The sequence below is a fragment of the Sciurus carolinensis genome, chromosome 15 (assembly GCF_902686445.1).
Source record: "Sciurus carolinensis chromosome 15, mSciCar1.2, whole genome shotgun sequence".
NCBI classification, from domain to species: Eukaryota; Metazoa; Chordata; class Mammalia; order Rodentia; family Sciuridae; genus Sciurus; species Sciurus carolinensis.
In genome coordinates, this window is record NC_062227.1 from 53,456,318 (window position 1) to 53,462,513 (window position 6,196).

A 6,196-nucleotide genomic window follows, 5' to 3' on the forward strand; every position below is an offset into this window, starting at 1 on the left:
TGTCAATGCCGTTTTCCAGAGAACTTATGAGAAATGGCAAAGCCATGTATGGAAGATTTTCTCCCTTAGAACCTCTAAGGGAGATAAAACCTAGATAAAACCAGATTCTTTTTTTATTTGTTCTTATTAGTTATATATGACAGTAGAATTATTTGGACATATTATTCATATATGGAGTATAACTTCTCATTCTTCTGGTTGTATATGATGTAGAATTACATCGGTTGTGTAATCATATATTCACATAGGAAAGTAATGTTCAATTCATGCTACTATCTTTTCTATTCCCATTCCCCTCCCTTCCCTTCATTCCCCTTTGTCTAATCCAAAGTACTATCCATCCCTAAACCAACCCCCTCATTGTGAGTTAGCGTCCCTTTATCAGAGAGATCATTCAACCTTTGTTTATTGGGGGACCGGCTTATTTCACTTAGCATTATAGTCTCCAGTTCCATCCATTTACCAGCAAAGGCAATAATTTCATTTCTCTTTATGGTTGAGTAATATTCAATTGTGTATAGCTACTGTATTTTCTTTACTCATTCATCTGTTGAAGGACACGTAGGCAGGTTTCGTAGTTTAGCTATTGTAAATTGAGCTGCTATAAACATTGAAAAAATATGAAACACTTCACGAATTTGCATGTCATCCTTGTGCAGGGGCCATGCTAATCTTATCTGTATCATTCCAATTTTAGTATATGTGCTGCCGAAGCAAGCACTCAAATCAGATTCTTGATGAAATTCTATAAACAGAGTCAACACTGTTGAAGCTCCAGGCAAAGCCATCTTCTCTGATCAGCACCAAGGGATCCAGCCCATGCTTTCTCCAGCTTCCCCTTCCCTATCCCTGCCACTCTTTCTCACCCCACATCAGAGGCAGCCCTACAATTAAACACACAAGCAACAGCAAGGAGGTCAGTTTCTTCCTGGAGAAGGGATATAAAGACTAAACACACATGAGAACTCAAAGTCCCCAATGCTTGTCACCTACCTCAACCACTCCCGACACTCCTGTGTCATTTTTCTCCAGGATCCCTCAGACACCCCAAGAAGAATACTGATCAACAGAGAAATATTCAGGCAGGCCTTGGGAAGGAGGGTTGGGAGGAAGTGAATCCAGGCAACTGTATCATCTGCTCCGTGGGAGACGAGGCTGGTGAGCTCAGAGGCCTGTTTTTCCCTCAACAGATGCAAGAAAGGAGCCGGAAAAGGTCAGAGATAAATGCAGCCTTCACTTTGTTCTGCATATTCAAAAGAACGTCTCTAAAGAAAGACCCAAAATATATGTATGTTCACTCAACCTTTTCAGGCGCAGGGTTCCAGATATGGTCATGACAGGGTAGCCACCCAGGAAATCTTTGCAGTTCTGTAAAACAGCAGAATCTATGAACAGGGATCCCCACAAAGAGTACGCTTCATAAAGGACCCATTAGGCTAGTGGGAGGAAGGGAATCTTGGAAACAGAATATTATTTTGAGAAATCACTCCCAGAAGGGAGCAAGTTCATAAGGAGAGTGCCAGGGATGGAGAGAGTAGAGACTGGAACATTGTCATCAGAGGCGGCTTGAATTGGAAACAGTCCAAAATGTCATCATGGCTGACATCCCCGCGCATAATCAGAAATTCCTTTCAATTATGTGGGAAAAGTCTCTACATTGTCAGCCCAGATGCCCCCGTGAAGAACTAGCATGAAATGAGTCTCAGGGAAATGTCAGCATGGGAGCCAGAACCAACTGCCAATGGCTTGGTTGGGGGAAGACAAGCCGAAGAGATGGGACTGATGGAATAATCTTCTGTCCCCCAGTGTAGCACCAAACAAAATCTTCAAGGGTGAAGGGCTTCTGCACCCTGGTTTGTTTGTGCAGACACCCATTTTCTCAACTTTAGTAACAAATGTTTAATCCCATAGCACCGAAACATCTCTTTTACTCTGTTTCCACTAAAAGGACCCAATTGTCCTTTTAAACCAGTTTCTATTATGCTGTCTACTATTCTCCAAATTTTATTAAACTTCAGGAACAATTTCAAAATCCACATCCCCACATGTTACAAATGTTTGATACCTTCATGTCTGACCAATTTCTTTATTCAATGTCTATAGTCCAAATGCTATGCTCTCCACTACTTGCTTTACTAGTAAATTCATTGAGGAGTAGGAATAATAAAATGAAGTTTTAAAGAGGACATGGGAATAGGTTATTTACCATAGAGTCATTAAATGCTGTTGAAAAGAATTGGAAGATTATTAAATGTTATGGTGAATAATTAATTTCAAATAATAAAATTTCTACATTATAATCATAGGGTCATAGCCTTCCAAGACATGAGTCCAGGAGCATTTAATGTGGCTCCTTTTTGTTACTGATGAGAAATCTGAAGTTATACTTGGGGCAGACCTTGTTCTTGACCATTCAGGGAGTTACTGCCAAAGCTGGCACTGTTTAAGTATGAAAACTAGAAAAGACCAATGCATAAAGGAGACATGGAGTCACTCATAGAATCTATTGCTTTTCAAACTTGAGTGTGAGTGCAAAACAGCTGGGGTCATGTCAACATGCAAATTCTGATTTAGTAGGCCCAGGGTAGGGCCTGAGATTGAACGTTCCTAACAAGCTCCCAGATGGTAGTCAGGATCTAGACTAGCATTATCTGATACAAATATAATGTGACTCACCTGTCATTTTAAATTTTTAGACATTTCATATTCTTTTCTTCATACTCATCTTTGACATCTAGCATATAGTTTAAATATTTAGCATAATGTAGACTAGTCACACCTCAAATGTCCAATAGCTATGTATGGTGAGTGGATTCCAGATTGGCAGAACTCTTCTAGATCACTTCTCTTTTGCTGGTCAGTGTCTTGTGGAATCTGCTCCAGTTAGAAGTCTTGAAACCCAACTAGACCAACTCCTCCCTAAGAATAGGGCTCATTTACGTGCATGCTCCGTGGTATCATGCCCAGGACAGAGCACATTTGGAGCAGGTAGGCCATGAAGACTTATCCATTGACTTACTTCTTGCCCTTTCCTCTTAAAGGCAGAAATCTCTTTTCCCCATTATCTTCACTCACCTTATGATTTAGCTCAGGGCACTGTGCTGGGTCTGTTAGGTTGGGAGTCTTCCAAGCTTCTTTCTTCTTCCAAGAATCGATGATTTTATCTACTCTAACATCATCTGCAGCTATTGCCCCAGATACCCTCTCAGCTTCCTCTTTTTCTTCATAAGAAATAGTTCCTATGACCCTCACACATTTCCCCTTTTAAAAACTCATTAATCACCTTCACACTCCCTCTGGAGCCAACTTCAGACTCCTCTCAGATTTAGAGGCTTAAGTGGAACACCGAAGTCTAATAGAGGACAACTGGGGGCACTATATCAGATGCTCCTGTTAGGACATGCCCTCGCAACTCGGGCTTCTGTTTATATACGGCCCTGAGAAAAATGGCCCATGGTCAAAGTATTAAGTGTCTAAGGAAGAGCGTAGTACGGTGGTTAAATGCTCAGGCTCTGGGACCAGACAGCCTGTAATCAAATACCAGCTCAGCAGTATGTAAGAGCAGTATGTAAATTTTCTAAGCTCCAGTGTCTCTTAATAACTATGAGGTGACGTGAGACAATCCTAGTAAAGGACTTATGACAGTGTCCCTTCATAGTGTCAATCAGTGGCAGGTCACCATCAAAGTTGGTGATTTTTCAATTGTGAGAAAGGAGCTTGATCCTCACAGTAGGGCTCAACCAGAAGATATTCTGTGTCTGAAAAGAAATGAACTCACTGTGGGTTGTGCCTAACTTAGAGCAAAATCATTTCTATTTCACAGCAGACACCTGATCATTCTAACCTCAGGACCTTCTAATTGTAGTCTTGTGATGTAACCCTGTCCCCAGCTTCCCTCTCCACCCCTACTGTCCAGCATTTTCATCTGACCTGCTCTTTAAGAACCCAGGGACTGGCCTGTGAGGAAATCACCACTAAAGGATCTGCTGGGTGAGGGCTTGTCTCTATGCTACCCAAAGTCACCCTCATGCAGTTTGCAAATAAACAACTTCTCCCCTGGAAGAAAGAACAAATAATTCATAATAGGCAATCTGCATAATGAGTGGTGCATCTATGCAAATATAACATTTGGAATAATCTATTAATATCTCAACTGTGATGTCTGTGGGCCACCACTTCCCATGCTAAAGAGTCAGAGCCAAATATTTTCTGACTCCTCTTGAGGTGAGAAGAGAGAATAAGAAACTGCTGTCTTCTTGGGGTTCCAATTAGAAATCAGAAGACCACCAGAGTTGGGAAGGATCTCAGGGGCTGTTCAATCCCTACTCCCACCCACATCTCTCACATGAAGAAGGAGGAGTCAGAAATGCAGAGAGGCTTCCTCAGGTTATGCACTGTTAGAGGCAGGACTAAAGTCAAATCCAATTGCAAACTCCCAACCTAAAGTCCTCCCTGAGATGCCAGTATGACTCTCCTGCTGATAGAGTTTGTACTGCTATAAAATGAAGTCTTCCATGTGGAAAGGTCTTTAGCTCTCCTTCCCTACCTCCCATCCCTTCGGATTGAACTCTTCTTGCTGATCTGAACTTCTAACCTAGAGAACTGAATTCCATCACTGCATGACCAAAGGATTGGGGGATTCAGACCAACAATGTCTGATCCCAAAGGAGGTGGCCATGTGTGAGTTAACCTAAAGCTACAACTTCTTGGTGGGCTAAGACCCTTTCCTGTGGAAGTGGAGAGACTCAACACACACATACACACAGACGTATACACACACACACACCACACCCAGGATTAAAAATCTTCAGATTTACAAAGATAATACAGCTACTACTACCATCATTAAGGCTCTGTGAGCAATCTGTGATTACTTCCCCCAACCTCTTCCCTTTCATCCCTTTCTCTCCAGCCAAACCTTGGTAGCCTTACCAATGTCATCATGCTACCATGCTCCTCTGCTTCCTTAGAGGCAGGAGTGGTTCCCTGTCACACAAATATCTGGCAAGTAGCAGTGCATGTTCACATATCTGCTGGCCAGGACAGTGAAACTGGCTGGGGACAGAGCAATCAGTTGTTCAATCAGGTTATTACTCATTGCCCAAGTTGGAAGACTATCAGTGTGGATGTGGGAGGTACGGGCTGTAACCTGGCATGGACATTAACAAGCCAGCTTTAAGTTTTTGATCTTTCCTTAAGGACAAGGCACTTCTCAGTTAAGTAATAGCATCTCCTCCTGCTCCAGCTTGTGCAAATCACCATTTCATTTTATACAATTTGAATTTTCCTGAGCTATTTACATCTCTTTTTCAGACTAGATTGTGAATCTTTTTGTCTCCTCGGGGTCCTGAGCACCTTGTACATTATCTGCCACAAATAATCACTCAGAAAGTGATTGACAATTGATAGAATTAGTAAATTAAGCCACAAACCTCTCCAGACTTCAATTTCTGCACCAGGAAAAAGAAGAACTTGGACTTTCTCACCTTATCTAAGATATTATTGAGTACCTGCTATGTGCTGAGAAATAAGGAATATAGAAAACATGCTCCTAGCCCCCAGCAAGCTAGAAGGAAAAGACAGACACATTCAGGAAAGAATATCATTCCAGGCTAGCCTAGGTTGTTCTAACTGTTGGTGCAACAGGAAGTCAATGATGACTGCCAGCTGGGCATTCAAAGGTGGTCCTTGATGGTGGTGGCATAGGCACAGGGTGGAAGCACCCTGGTAGGAGCTGACTATGTGAACCAAGGAGTGGCTCCAGGGCTGGTTTATAAGCCCACTACCTGTTTAAGGGGAATGGTGACTCTGGAGCTATGATCTTGATTTCTGATTGTTGATTCAATAAGACATACTGACAGCTAGAACTTCAGTTCTTTCCTCTTGGTATACTTTTAGCTTCTCACTTTCTACCTTCTTCTTCCTAAAATAGGTTCTTTCGTCTCCTGTCTTAATAAAACACGCTGTCCACGTTGTGGTCCTCTCAAAGTGCTCCTTCACTGCCTAACCCATTAGGATGTGGCTTACATCCCTGCCGCCCTCCTGAATAGCCCATTGCAATCTGACCACCTCTCCCACCGTGCACTGTTGCTGCTTTCTGGAAGGCCTCACAACATGTGTGATGGACCAAATCAAAAGCCATTGCTCCTTCCTGGTCCTCCTTGACTTTTGGCACTGTTTGACTTCTTGAAACATC

At 42.4% G+C, this 6,196-nt stretch overlaps 1 non-coding gene across 1 annotated transcript; it reads right to left on the reverse strand.

The window, feature by feature from the left end:
* Positions 1–614: 614 nt before the first annotated feature.
* On the reverse strand, positions 615–721 carry LOC124965876 (U6 spliceosomal RNA). The gene has a single exon (XR_007105261.1). It is a non-coding gene; the product is annotated as a U6 spliceosomal RNA (small nuclear RNA).
* Positions 722–6,196: the final 5,475 nt, after the last annotated feature.